Source organism: Podarcis bocagei (assembly GCF_964188305.1).
Source record: "Podarcis bocagei genome assembly, chromosome: 12".
NCBI lineage: Eukaryota > Metazoa > Chordata > Lepidosauria > Squamata > Lacertidae > Podarcis > Podarcis bocagei.
The window spans coordinates 13,768,930-13,784,095 of record NC_138137.1 but is presented as its reverse complement, the minus strand read 5'-3'; the positions used below and the strand labels follow the sequence as shown (position 1 = coordinate 13,784,095).

The 15,166-nt window shown below is 44.2% G+C and overlaps 1 protein-coding gene across 1 annotated transcript in view; it reads left to right on the top strand.

Annotated features, from left to right (window-relative positions):
- TMEM108 (transmembrane protein 108) overlaps positions 1 to 15,166 on the top strand; it is a 193,006-nt gene that overhangs the window by 6,458 nt on the left and 171,382 nt on the right. The window contains exon 2 of the mRNA XM_081164750.1: positions 1,218 to 1,347. The gene's annotated coding sequence lies outside the window, so the exon portion shown is untranslated. The remainder of the gene's footprint in view (positions 1 to 1,217; positions 1,348 to 15,166) is intronic.

The following is a 15,166-nucleotide window of genomic DNA, read 5'->3' as shown; positions in this document are numbered from 1 at the left end:
AGTATGTGCCTCATCAAAGTAATTAATTCATCTTACTGAGCAACTAGGCAGCATATGGCTCCAGATGGCTTTATACAAACTCTTTGGCTTGTTTAAACTCCTTTGAGACGATTCCTCCCCTCCTTCCACGATGCATGTTGCCCCATTGATATATTCCATTCTCTGACATATCTTATAATGAACAGAGTGCAGATTTGACAATATCTCAGTTGAACATTTTATGTCACCATTTGCAACTCCCTACTGCTCATTTTAGTGCTTAGTTAAAGGGTTCTTCTGAACCTTGCATGGTCATAGGAAGCTGCCTTGCACTGAGTCAGATCATTGGTCCATCTAGCTCATTATCATCTACTCAGTGATTGTTCAGGGCTACCTGGAGATGCTGGGGATTGAACCTGGTACCTTCTGCATGCAAAGCAGAGGCCCTGCCATTTAGCTACCACCCTATCTAAATGTTCAGATGTCATATGTGGCCAATAGGGCTGTTGTCTTGTGTAGGGTGGTACACTAACTGCGCTCATTCCTGGTGACTGGAGATATGGAACGGTAAATACAAGGCTTAGTGCTTGAATTCCTGCAGTGGGCTCTACAAAGGGCTGCATTTGAAGTGTGAGTAGAAATAAGACTTGGTTCAGAATGCTGCTGCTAAGACTGTTAACAAATTCAGTTCAGTTATTGAATTGTAAATTATTTCTTACTCTCCCTTCACCATGAAAGTTTGCTGGGGTTGCCACGGAGAATGCCCTCTTTTATCGTGAAACCAGTCTTTGACTGGACAGTCCTTCAAATAGACAACTTCTTCAAACATAGGATTGTCTGCTGTGATGTAGGACATGTGGCCACCCTACTTAATAGGCCTATCATAAGCATTACTCAGCTATCTGATGTTGGCACTTTGCTTACATCCACTTTATATGTTCTAGATGCTATAAAAAACAAGTTCTGAGAAAACTTTCAGAACATTGAGGGATTAGCTTTTCAGATCTACTAACACCTGAAGTGTAACAGTGCGTTCTGAAATATGGATGGATTTCATTTTCTGGAAACCACCAGAGAAGTTTACAGGTTCCCATTTAAGATCAATGACCCACAGAATTGTTGTGGCCAATTGAAAGGAAGGTGATCTATCTGGGGAGATTATATTTGGATGGAACACTGTGCAGAATGCAGTGTGACTAAGTAGCTTGACATAATCACACTTTCTTTTAACTTTTCAGCTTGCCTCAATTGACAATAATCTTGAAAGCAAGACAAAGAATAAAACATCACCACAAATGAGAAAAGGTAGAATCAATGGACGATGAGAATAAAAGTGTGACAGAGAGCTTTTACACATCTTGCTCCAAGGTATGTTTATGGTCATGATTTTTTATTACTGTTCTTTGCGCTCGTGAGGGAGAGCAATAAGGTGGATGTTTGCATGTTTTTGGAGGGTAGGGGTGTGATACTGGTTGAATATAATGATAACAACATCCCTGTTACACCCAGTATAGCCATTGATTCTGGCAATCTTGGAAATGTGCTGTAGTACCAGAGTCAGCTGGAGGCTTCTGGACAAAACAGACATTTAAGTGGGAGGAAGTTTGTAGGTTACACCCTTCCCCAGGCCACAACCCTCACTGGTCCGCCACACCATCCTTGATTGGCTAGAGCACACCCTTGAAATCTGATAATGCCTCTTGATTGACTGGATGGAAGACAAAGAGGCATGTGAGTATGTGTAGATACCAGCCTTCACAAAGGTAAAATTCACATCACTGGCATGTGGCCCCCAGAATGCTGCCCAGAAGGGAATATGGCCCTTGGGCAGAAAAAGGTTCCTCACCCTTGAGATCAGGCCTTGGAGAGACATTGGGGAGGCCAACAGATCAGTAATGTTCCTGATGACATAATTGTGGGGCACATTAGGGTCCAAATTGGCTTGCAGTTTGTCCTAGAATAAACCTACTGATTTTCAAAGTTAGGAGAAAAATAGTCTTTATTTTCCAATTCCAAGCTCATTGTGGGTTGCTTCATCACTACTCATGCTGAAGATGTGAAACTGCTCTTCTATGGGCAGGGAATTGTTTGTTTGCTTTTTAAAGTAGGAAGCCTATGTTTCAGTGTAGCAGAAGTGAGTGCTCAAGCTCTAAGGAGAAAAATAAGCATTAAAAAGGTGGGAAAGGTCTTGTGGTGCTTTGGGTCACATGTCACGATCCCATCCTGTAGATGCCCATGGTCCTATCACAGCCATCCAGGGCTACTAGTCTATTCTTTCCGGACGTTTTACCGGTGGCTAACAGTAATTTTCTAGTTGAGTGTTCTGAATCAACATCATCTGGCTTGTTTAGCCACAACCTCCCTCATTCTTGCAGCAACCCATCTGGAAATGGAAGTGCCCTGTGTTGACCGAGGAGCCAGGGCATGATTTTTTTACTGTGCTGTACTTTGTGTATAAGTGAGTTAAAGGTTAGGAAAATAATCTCTGGAGAAATAGGTAGTGAGACCCTTACCTCGCTTCTGATTTCATCTTGCAGCAAATGACCCAATATACTGAAAAATACAGCATCTTGCTTTTTAAGACTAGGATAGAGGACTTGTGTCCCTCTGGATTTTCTTTGACCTCTGGCCAGCACAGTCAGTGATTAGGGATGATGGGAATTTTAGTCCAATAACTTTTGGAAAACCACCGGTTCCTCATCCTTGACTTATATCTTATGATATTTATGCAAGGCTTTTGAGGTAGGCCTCACAATGCAGTTTTCATTAGATTGTTACAACAATAAGCACCAGTAAACATGTCAGAGGCCCCATCTGCACTATATTTTAAAAGCATTATTATACTACTATAAACAGCCATGGTTTCTTCCAAAAAAAACCCCTGGGAACTGTAGTTTGTTAAAGTTGTTAGGAGATCCCTACTCCCCGTGGTTCGAATCCCCGCGGTGGGGTGCGCTCCTGTCGTTCGGCCCCAGCGCCTGCCAACCTAGCAGTTCGAAAAGCACCTCCGGGTGCAAGTAGATAAATAGGGACTGCTTACCAGCGGGAAGGTAAATGGCGTTCCGTGTGCTGCGCTGGCTCGCCAGATGCAGCTTGTCACGCTGGCCACGTGACCCGGAAGTGTCTGCGGACAGCGCTGGCTCCCGGCCTATAGAGTGAGATGAGCGCACAACCCTAGAGTCTGGCAAGACTGGCCCGTACGGGCAGGGGTACCTTTACCTTTACCTTACTCCCCTTATAGAGCTGCAATTGCCAGAGTAGTTTAGTAGCCAACTCCTTTTCCTAGGGAACTCTGAGAATTCTAGCTGTATAAAGGCAACAGGGGTCTGCTCACGTCTCAGCACCTCTAACAGACTACAGTTCTCAGGATGCATTGCGGAAGCTATGACTCTTTAAAGTGGTATGATACTGCTTTAAATATATAGTGCAGATGGGGCCACAATAAAACAGGAAAGACAATTACAAGGGCAAGATGGCTTGTTCATAAGTGCCTGTGGTAGCAGTTGAGAAAGGAAGGGGCCTTTGCTGTAAGCTGGATGGTGACAAATCCCAAGCTGTTTCCGTTGCTGCTTTTCTCCCCTAGTACCATAGCCACAAGCCAGGAGACCAGACCTACCATTAGGCAAAGCAAAGCAGTTGCCTCAAGAGGCAGATAATGGAGGCCAGGCACCCTGCTCCTATTCCCTTGAGTCTCTTAAGTTAGCCAACTGTGTCCAGTTGATATAAGATTCCAGCTGCGAGTCTTGCTGGATTCTACAGGTGTCATCTTGTCCTCCAACTCAACAGTGTAATGCCTTGGGCCAGCAACCATGAAGCACCTGAAAAGTCAGGGGCAATGTGAGAGAATTTGTGTTTTTCATGACCTGACTCTTTCTGGTTAAGAGGGCACACAGTTGGTTCCCTGCTTGTGCTCTCATTGAATCATTCTCCCTGAATCGAACATCCCCCAGTGTCCCTGGTCTCATATAAATGGAGATGCATAGCTTGTGGCACATAAAGCATCCTATCTCCAGACTATGAGCTTGCACAATGAGGACAATAATAAAGAAATGTTGCTGGAATAAGTACAAAATGCTTTCACCAGCATCTTTTCAGAATTACCCATTGATTCTGGAAGATTTGCTGAGGGTCTAGAAATAAACACAGTACTTGCATTTTCCTGAAGTTGGCATGTACTCAGGCCAAATGGTGGTGCTTTAAATTCAGTTCACTGTGGAAGAGATGATACTGTGTACGAGACAATTGAGAATAGCTGTTACTCCATTTCCTGGCTCTTCTGGGTTTTATGCAGTCACTTAACAGCATTGAAGTGCAGCTGTTGAAAAGTGGTAAGGATAGTCTTTCGTACTGTTAGTGCTTAAGATTTTTTTTTTAAAACAGACCCAAAATGTATTGCAGTGATAATTTAGGACTCAGATTGAGACACTGTTTATTGGTTGATATAAAATGTATGTTTTGTAAACACTGAACAGTGTCTACTTTAAAACAATACTTTACTATTCTGTATAGCACTTTCCAGAGCTTCTCGTTCATGAAGGGAAATCTTCATAAAATACTGTATCAGTGGTGTCTCACTGACACCATATTGACTGAGGGTTAAGATATACAAGAATAGTAGAAATATATGTTGGAGATATTCACAGGATGGTGCTGACACGTTTGGCGGGAAGGATCCAGGGTTTTTTTGAAAGAAGGCTTTGTATGCCATTGTTCGAAATTGAGAGAGCTATGATTTGTGATCCTATGGACATTTTTTAATGGATACGAAGGTTGTGTACACACTCCTCATTTGGTGCACTCCAACTGCTGGTTTGGGAAGTGGTGTACACAGGATGTTAGTCACAATCCATATTTATCTTGTTGTTACCTAAGAAATGCTGTGTTTTCATGTATTTTCGCCCCAAACGAGCTTTGAACCAAATTGAGGAAAAGGATGGCCTAGTTCGGAACAGCCCAACTTTTCATACCAAGTGGGCTGCAATAATACTTTGATATGGAAGCTGCAGGCAGTACACTGCCTTGTCCTGTGAAGGGGGGCATTTTTATGCCCCCCCATCCCTCACACTGCCTTTCCAAAGCTGGCTAAGTGAGGTGCTAGGCTTTGGGAAGGAGGTGTGAGGCTCTGTCAGGGTCCTAGAGTTTTCCCATATCCTTCCCAAAGCTGAGAAAGCGCTAAATAGGCTTTGGGAAGAAGGAGGGAGGACTCTAGGACCCTGTCAGAGCCCTCCTTCCCAAAGCCCATGCCTCACTTACCAGGCTTTGGGAAGGAAGCAGGAGGGCTGGGGTGTGTGTTGCCAAGGGCTGCCAAAAAGGCCTCAGGGGCCTCATGTTGCCCTCTGGCCGCAGATTGGACCACCCTGGCCTAGCTGCATTTTAAGGCAGTGATGAGATATGTGCAATGATACTTAGGTGTGATGTTTGATTTCAGTTGGCTATAATCACCCTGTTCCCCTTTTGCATCTCTCTCTCTCTCTCCCTCTCCCTCTCCCTCTCCCCCTCCCTCCCTCCCTTCCTCCCTCCCTTTCCTAGCTTGCCCTTCCCTATTCTGTATCACCCTCCCCTAAAATTTAGCTTGTGAGCCTATCCAGACAGGAACTTGTCTCCTCCGCCCACCCGCATTTTCTTCCGTATGTTATTCTATCAAGCGTCATATATATTGCAGGAGCTATACACATAAATAATGAAATGAATTATCAGAAAAAATATTTTCTAATATTTTCTGTGTGGTGAGAAGGTCCAAGGGCTGTGTAAGCTGCAGGTTTTTGAGCCCCCTGCCTTGGGCAAGATACGGTCAGTGAGTCCCCTCTGTCCGTAAGTCTCCCTTCTCGCTGCAGCAGTTCCACGAGCCTCTTGCCAGTGTTGAGGTGGGGGTCCCTCAACAGATGCTTGACCATGCAAGCTCTTGTCACCAACTCTGGGCAGGACTTAGTGAAGTCTGACTTCCTTTGGAAGGAGAAACCTCTTACAGTGTTTTTCAATATTTGAGTTTATTTGCAAATATGCAAGTTGAGCGTAGCATTCCTACCAACAGCAAATCCCCATGTCAGATCCCTAAGGAGCCACCCCAGCATGCCCAAGGGAGCCCCTTTCCCTTCATATCTCTCTGTCCCTCATCCTCACCTCATTTTAAAAATGCTCCTGTTCTTCTCCTATCCAGAACACTAAAGAGAGCTCCAGCTGTTTCCTGACCATTGGCCACTATTCATTAAAAAATACCAACCAATAGGCCCCAGAGCGTCAATACAGAGCGTGGCTCACATTATGTCATTTGTCTTGATGTATATATTGCGTAATTGGAAGTGGTCTCGCCATAATCTTTCTTCTTTAAACAGTAGCAGCCAGAGTGTCTTTCATAATTTAGCCTCTTCACTCCTGCATCCCTAGTGGTAAGTTTGGCTTTTTTGCAGAACGTGATGCCTGAAGTGAAGTGATTGAGATAGCAACTAAGATGTTTTCTCTCTCTTTCTCCACCACATAAGTGCATGCACACCTCTCACTTCCCTCCTATCTCATGAGGATAAGTTAGAAGAAGTCATTAATCCTTCATAAGACAAATCATGAAGGGCTTCATTTTGGAAGTTCCAATGTTCCCAAAGCAGATGTTACCGTACGGATTTATCAACAAAGCCAGTATGTGATATGAAATGTTTTGTGCTTTAACTCTCATGTAGCTATTTTACTAATATAAGGCATATTGGCCTCAAAGAAACTGATGAAAGGGAAGAAGCTACAGATAAAGCTCAGAGCCTTGAGAATTTAATCACTGGGTTTTCATATACGGAAGACCTATGGGTTAACCTTGTTTGGGATTTGTTCTGTCTCTGAACTGCTCTGCCTTAATTTTGGGTCCTGTAGACAAAGGCAAGTTTGTTTCTGTGAAGAATGGAACACTAAAATTAGAAGGGACTTACTTGCAAGTAAAGATGTATAGGACCAGGCTTTAAGCTGCTTAGAAAACCAGAATTTTTTTATTTATGTTTCTTAATCCATATATACAGTGATGATATACACCAGGGGCAGCCAAAACAGCACCTTCCAGATATTGTTGGACATTCAGTTCCCAGTCTGTGAAGCACCCTGAGACCTCCAGGTATAGGGCGGTATATAAATTAAATAATAAATAAATAAGGTTCAGCCAGTATGGCCAGCGGTCAGGGATGATGACAGCCCAGTGATATCTGGAGGATATCTTGTTGTCTATCCTTGATGTAACCAGCAGAACAGTTGATGTTCTCTCCAGTGGCTAAACATCAGTTAGAAGCACCAGTGAATGACCTAGGACTGTCAGCAAGAAACACCCAGAATACTCTGCCTTAAGAGAAAAGTTTAAATCTCCAAGCAATTAAAGAAATGGGGGCCAGGATAATACCAGGGTGAGTGACCGTTGGAGAAAAGTCTATCTCGTTACAATGCAACACTCAGAAGGAGCTTGTCTACTTTTCTATCTGCCTATAAAGGTGAGCTATAACTAGAACAATGTCACCATGACCTTCTTTTTATTATCAGCAAGACTTCTTCTAAAGAGTCAGTGTTGACAGGAAGCATGTGCATGACAGTGGTACCTCGGCTTAAGTACTTAATTTGTTCTGGAGGTCCGTTCTTAGCCTGAAACTGTTCTTAACCTGAAGCATCACTTTAGCTAATGGGGCCTCCTGCTGCCGCCGGGCCACCGGAGCACGATTTCTGTTCTTATCCTGAAGCAAAGTTCTTAACCTGAAGCACTATTTCTGGGTTAGCGGAGTCTGTAACCTGAAGCGTATGTAACCTGAAGCGTATGTAACCCGAGGTACCACTGTATACACAATTCTTTAACCTTATGTCCCTGATATTATAGAGATGGTAGCTAATATTTTTTAAATATCCATGTTTTATATCTAAAATTTCTCTCTGCCTTTTTTTTTTGGCTCTAATTTATTCTTACACCTGTGAGCTGTGGAAATGTTAACCTTTGCCTCCAATTATAACTGTGTAAAATGTAACCTTTTATAAACACCTAAAACCAATAGAGGTCTTTTTGCTATCATAAATGAAAGGACACAAATCTAGCCTGAGTTACCATAAGCAATCTGAGGTTATACTGACTGCAGTAGGAAAGGTAAGCACAGGCTTAAAGCTCTTCACTTAGAATCAGTAGAAAAAGGCATTTACCTCTTGACCAGATTGTGATTTAAGCATTTTCCTTTAGCTCTCAAAAGTGATACTGTAATCTAGTAAATGGATTTTTTCACTAGTTAACCAAAAAAGTACAATTTATTCACATAATTTTTAAAAAAACTGGCAAATAGTGCTCCAACCACATGATATCCTTGTGATGTTTTAAAAATGCTGTCTCTTAATTAATGCAAGATTGCAGCTAGGGACTCCAGTGAATTAAGCAAACTGTAGACAGATGTAACATAAATCCTATCTAGGTTAATCTTGATGAGCTCAAACGTGGTTACAGGAAATTAGCGATAATTAATATTTCACCGAGGTATATTGTTACATTCTTACCCGGCAATCTGCTGTAGGCATTAGTGCTCCGGTGCGCACACAAAGATCAGTTATCACCCCCCCCCCCCGCATTTATTCCAGTAGCATGGGGGTTGGGGGAGAGATGCTCTCTTTGCATGTAGGAAATTCATTAAGGCAAATGGGGAGGCCTTCATGTCCAGGAATTCTTTGGTAATAGGGAAATAAAACTGGCAAGCCTGGCTGTGTGTTTCTGTCTAAAGAGGAACTTTTTCTGCATGGGTAAGAGATTATTTTTTTTTAGTTTAATGATTTTACAAAAGCAAATTTCTGTTAAGTGAAGTACAGTTTTGCTTTATATTCCACCAGTTTAAAACAAACAACAGCAAGTCCACTTAATACTGAAAGCGATGAAGGAAGTCAATTTCTTCATATAATATCAATTTGCCTATTTTGGTGATCTCTAAAGTCTTACACCCGCCATTCTTTAATAAACAGGAAGACTCTTCAGGCATTTATCAATGTCTGGTCATGTAAAAAGCTTCACCCCTGACCTTTCCACTTTGAGCAGGAAGGTCTGGAGGACCATAAGGGCATCAACAAGCCTCCCACACCCATCCCACAGGCTGATGGGAGGTTCATGTAGAGATCAGCATTCATTTATTTCTGAACAAATCAGACTGGACCAATTGCTCATTTCTTGTTTCTCTTATATCTGGGGTGAAAAGGATGAGTGTGGATTGTTACACTATTGAAGGAAGAGAGTATGTGACATGTTGTACTATATTACAGTGTTTCCCAACCTTTTTTGGGCAAAGGCACACTTGTTTCATGAAAAAAATCTCGAGGCACACCACCATGCCAGATGGGGAAAGGTCATTTTTTACTTATGTAAAAATAAAAATAAAAAAATAGTAACAGCATAGAAGGTAATGGTTAGGCTAGCATCCCTCTTCCAAATATGCTAGGTTTTTATTTGCAGGGACTGTTCTACATGGGAAGGGGAAAGGAAAGTTAATAGAAGGAAAGGCGGGTGGGAGAGAAAGAGAAAGAAAGAGGGAAGGAAGGGGGGAAGAGAAGTGGAAAGGAGGGAGACCGAGGCGGGGGAGAAGCGTCTGGAGAGTTGCTCCGAAGTTTGGGGGGCCGCGGGGGTGGGCGCGCGTCCCAGGAGGTGGAGGCCAGCCCGGGGTGGGAGCCGCACCGCGGCCCGGGGGCGGAAGGCGGACCGCGGCTCCTAGGATGTGGAAAGGGGACGGCGGTGCAGGGGGAGGAGACCCGCACGGCTAGGGCAGCGCGCAGGGGGAGGGGAGCGGGCCGGAGGCGGGCGAGGGGGGCCGCTATCCCGCGCGCCGCGAACATGGCCTCCTTCCCCGCGGGCCCCGCCGAGCCCCCCGGCCGGGGAGGGCAGCGCACCCCCGCCGCCGGAGGAGAGCAGAGGCAGGAGGAGGAGGACGAAGGCGCTGCCGAGGAGGCGCGCCAACTTCTGCCAACTTTGGCGCCCGCCCCGTCGCCGCAGGCTCCTCCCGGCCGAGAGCCAGAGGACGGCGGCGGAGCAGGAGGAGGAGGATCGGGTTTGGCGATGGCTGCTGCGTCCTCTCCAAGCGCGGGGCTGGCCTCCGCCGCGCCCGATCCTCCGCGCTCGTCGCGCTTCTCGGCGGAGCAGGTCTCGTGCGTGTGCGAGGCGCTGCTGCAGGCGGGCGACCCTGGCCGGCTGGGCCGCTTCCTGGGCTCGCTGCCGCCCGACGCCGAGGCGCCGTGCCTGGAGGCGCAGGCGGGCGAGAGCCTGGCCAAGGCGCGCGCGCTGCTGGCCTTCCAGCGCGGCGACTTCGCCGAGCTCTACTGCCTGGTGCAGAGCCAGCGATGGGATGTGGGAGGGAGCTCGCTCGCCGCCCCGCGTGTGCTCGCCGCCGCCGCCCCGCCTCTCGCCGCCCGACTCACCCGCCTCCCTCCCACGGAACACAAGGCAACGTTCCGCGGCACACTAGTGTGCCGCGGAACACCAGTTGGGAAACACTGCTATATTAGGCCTGTTGGCCACGTAAGTCTGCAGGTTTACATCATCACTTTAACTACTGAAATTTACCCACCCTCATCTGGCAGGGTTTAGGTGTGTGGTGATGTACCTGGACCAGGAAAGAAGCAGGGCATGCTGCCACATAGATCCTTTGTGGGGGTGGAACCAGAAGGGCTACGTTAAGCCCATTCTGTTCCTGGCCTAGCTGCCTTCCATCTTTTTGCAGCAGCTGCCAAATTTGTAGGATACCTGTGTTTCAGTTCATGCATTGTTTTTGGGAAGTTTGAGTTATGTAGGGGATGCAGACGAAACCAGATTTCTCCACCACCTTTATAGCACATGTGTACACACACACACACACACACACACACACACTCAAATGGTCTATATTTGTTTTTTATGGGTTTAGCTTTTCACTGCATTGCCTTTTCCATCCTGCAAATTTTCAAGAGAGAGTGTTGTGGGGTGATTTATTTATTTTTAAGCCAAGCTAAGAATAACTATAGAGAGAGTCAGTCACCTTGTTCTGTTCACCTCTCTAATTTTGTCCATTGTATTTTCTGATTGAAACACACAGTAGGTATCTTGTTGAAGTGGAAAGTTCTCATTGAGTGACCTTTGTCTCTGCACTTGCCTTTGTACTGCTTCTGATATAAACGACTTATAAGCAATGTGGCTTATAAGCAGCAACAGATTTGATCCCTCCACCTCACATTCTGTTGTGGCCCTTGGCCCTTCCAATAGAAAGTTACGCTTCTACATCCATAGTACAGTGGTACCTCGGGTTACATACGCTTCAGGTTAAATACGCTTCAGGTTACAGACTCTGCTAACCCAGAAATAGTACCTTGGGTTAAGAACTTTGCTTCAGGATGAGAACAGAAATCGTGCTCCGGTGGTGTGGCAGCAGCGGGAGGCCCCATTAGCTAAAGTGGTGCTTCAGGTTAAGAACAGTTTCAGGTTAAGAATGGACCTCTGGAACGAATTAAGTACGTAACCAGAGGTACCACTGTAGGCAACTTTTGAGTCTGGGTGGGTGCGATGGCTCTTGATGAGACAAGTCAAAACCAGATTACCTACTATCAATCAAGTTGCTGCTCTCCTTAACTCTCTTTCCCTTGTGTAATTCTGTCTGGTATGGGTAAGAGGGGATAATAATGAGCAATATGATATAAATTGGCTCTCCCTCCTCTTGTCTAAATAAACTAGTTTCTATATTTCTTCCTTCAATCTCCTAGGCAAGGAACAGATAATTGTGAATGAGAGAGGATGGAGAGTTTTGACAAGGTCCTTTGGGGACAAGTTGGTAAAATGTGGGTTGGATGAGGTAACTGTAAGGTGGATTTGTAGCTAGTTGACTCACTAATGATTCACAAATGCTTACTAATGGTTCTTCATCATCTTGGAACAAGTAGGGTGCTGCAGATTCTGCCCTGTGACCATTGTTGTTCAATCTCACTTTTAAGAAAATGGCTTTAACAGTGGGGAGGAAATTAACAATGAGAAAACAAACCATACCCTTAGCGAGGCTGGATACGGAATCTAGACCAGCAGCTACTAATCCTCATCACCTTGCAGGGTATAATCCAGTAAAACATAGAATCATAGAATTATAGAGTTGGAACGGTTCCAAAGCGTCATCTAGTCCCACCCCCTGCAATGCCGGAATTTCAACTAAAGCATCCATGACAGATGGCCATCCAATCTCTGTTTAAAAACCTCCAAGGAAGGAGAGACCACTACCTTCCGAAAGAGTCTGTTCCACTGTCAAACAGATTTTACTGTCAGAAAGTTCTTCCTGATGTTTAGTAGGAATCTCCTTCACCTTGCATAGTAGGAGAAAACAAGCTTGCTCCATCTTCCATGTGACAGCCCTTGAGATATTTGAAGATGGCTATCTGTCTCCTCTTTTTGAGGCTAAACATCCCCAACTCCCTCAACTGTTCCTCATAAGGCTTGGTTTCCTTGATCACCTTGGTTGCCTTCACAGATTCTAGCTTGTCAATTGTTGTTGTTTAGTCATTTTGTCTTCGTGTAGCTTGTCAATATACTTCTTAAATTGTGGTTCCCGGAACTGGACACAGTATTCCAAGTGTGGTACTACCTTGATCTGGACACTATACTTCTATTGATGCAGCCTAGAATAGCATTAGCTTTTTTTTGCTGCTTCATCACTATTAACTCATATTAAGCTTGTGGTCTACGAAGACCCCTAGATCCTTTTCACATGTGTCCCCATCTTATATTTGTGCAGATGGTTCTTCCTGCCTAAGCGCAGAACCATACATTTGTCCTAATGAAATTCATTTTGTTAGTTTGGGCCCAGTTCTCCAATCTGTTAAGGTCAACTTGAATCCTGATTCTGTCTTCTGTGGTGTTAGCTGTTCTTCCCAGTTTGGTGTCATCTGCAAATTGGATGAGAATCCCCTCAATTCCTTCATTCAAGTTGCTTATAAATATGTTGAACAACAATGGGCCCAGGGCAGAATCTGCAGTACCCTACTTGTTCCAGGATGATGAGGAACCATTAGTGAGCATTAGTGAATCATTAGTGAGTCAACTAGCTACAAATCCACCTTAGTTACCTCTTCCAACCCACATTTTACCAACTTGTCCCCAAAGGACCTTGTCAAAAGCCTTACTGAAATCAAGATATACTGTGTCCACAGTATTCCTCTGATCCATCAATCTTGTATCTTGCATTTTTTTTAAAAGAAAGAAATGGCATGACTTGTTTTTGAGAAACACATGCTGGGTCTTTATAAAATCACAGCATCCTTTTTAAAGTGCTCACAGACTAGCTGTTTAATTAATTATGTGTTCTAGGATCTTTCCTGGTATAGACATCAAGCTGACTGGTCGGTAGTTACCTGGGTCTTCTTTCCACACATTTTTGAAGATGGGGACAACATTTGTCCACCTCCAGTCTGCATACTGTCATACTTGCTCTCTTTTTTCTCAATAGTGTAATTGTAACAGTGCTGTAGGTTTCAGAATGATATTGATGTATTTCTGGGGAGATTGCAAAGAAGGTTCTCTACTGCTCTCATTCCATTTTTCTCCCGAAGAAGCCAAACCAGATTTGAGTAATTTCTTTCCTTAAAAAACTTCCACTCCCTCACTCCTTCACTTGCATGTATCATTATTGTGTTTTCTCGGCTAGTGTTTGGCACCTGTTTTTCATTTTCTTTTAGGGCTGGCAAAATTATTCTCTTGCTGTCTCTCTGGCTAATTAGGCTTCACTGTCTGGTGATCGCTGTGGCTTTATCCTGCTTTGTTTTAATCTGGATCTTCTGTCTCTTTGAACTCCTTGTGTCCTGTAAAAGAATGAAAATTTACTGCAGCTCAGTGATGAGAAACCAGCACATTTTGTTCATCTATATATCCTTGGCAAAGAACATGGTGTTGCACCACAATTCTAAACATATTTATGTGGTCCTAAACTGTCTGCATTTCAGTGGAACATACTTTCAAATAAGTGGCTTAGGCTGACAGCTCATCTTTCCCCTACTCTTCCATTTTTTAATAAAACCCAGCAGAGCATTATTTTACCCTCTCAGGGCCAAACTGCCACATACACATTTAACATGAGCTTTCCCGTTAATGGTATCAGTTGTGGGAGGAAGGCAAGCAGAGACAATACTGCTTGAGGAAACATTTATTGGAAGAGGTCCTTGAGAACAGTGGTGCTGTTGGGCAGTTTTTGATTTGGGGTTTATAGGAGGCCTCTGCTTTTGATGGCAAGTTGGGGAACACAATTTTGGCTCCATTTGAGCCACTGATTTTTGGATCCAAAGGACTACGAATCTCAAATCCAGTCCCTATCCAGATCCATGTGGTTTAATGGTTGAAGTGTTCAACTAGGACGAGGGAGAGCCAGGTACTGATTCCTACTCAGTCATGAAGCATGTTGGATGACCTTGGGCCAGCCAATTTCTCTCAAAATAGCCTAGGTTGTTGTGAGGATAAAAGGAGGGGAATCATGTATGCTGCATAAACACATTGAAAGAAAGGTGGGATATAAAAAAAATAAAATAGAATAAAAATAGCACCGCTGCAAGAAGTTTACCAACTCATCCTTCTGACAACAGAGACTGGTCCTAGGATCCTTGGGTAATGTACTCTGTGTATTGGTATATGAGATATCTTCAAAGGATTGTATCCAACAAAGTTCCACTCAAGAGTAGACCCACAGAAATTAAGGGACCTAAGTTAGCCATGTCTGTTAATTTCAGTGTGTTTAATGTGAGTACTGCTTGCATTGAATACTACCACCTGCTTTATTTTGGGTACTATGGAAGACAGTCCAGAAAATGCCCAGCAGGACTGCCTTCAATCACATTTCTTGGCTGCCATCTCCAGCTTCTATTTATTTATTTCTTTAAAAAGAGCAGGCCGCTTCATAAATCGCTGCAGTACACTGGCTACAAATTAAAACGGATAGCTTTCCCATTTGAGTGCACAACAGTATAACCTTGATGTGGCTACTCAGAGGAGAGAACAGATTTAGGGAAATCATTAAAGGGAGGAAGCAGGAACATCGCTTCCACATTTCATGCAAGTCGCATAAGCTCTTAGTCATTTTGATACCTAATATCCTGAAATCTGACATGGATAACAAACCCGTTGGGGATATAACAGATTCTAATTAAAAAGTGTTTATATAATGAGACCATAATTCACCGAAGTGTTAAAAGAACTAATGGCATGAACTCTTTCCTT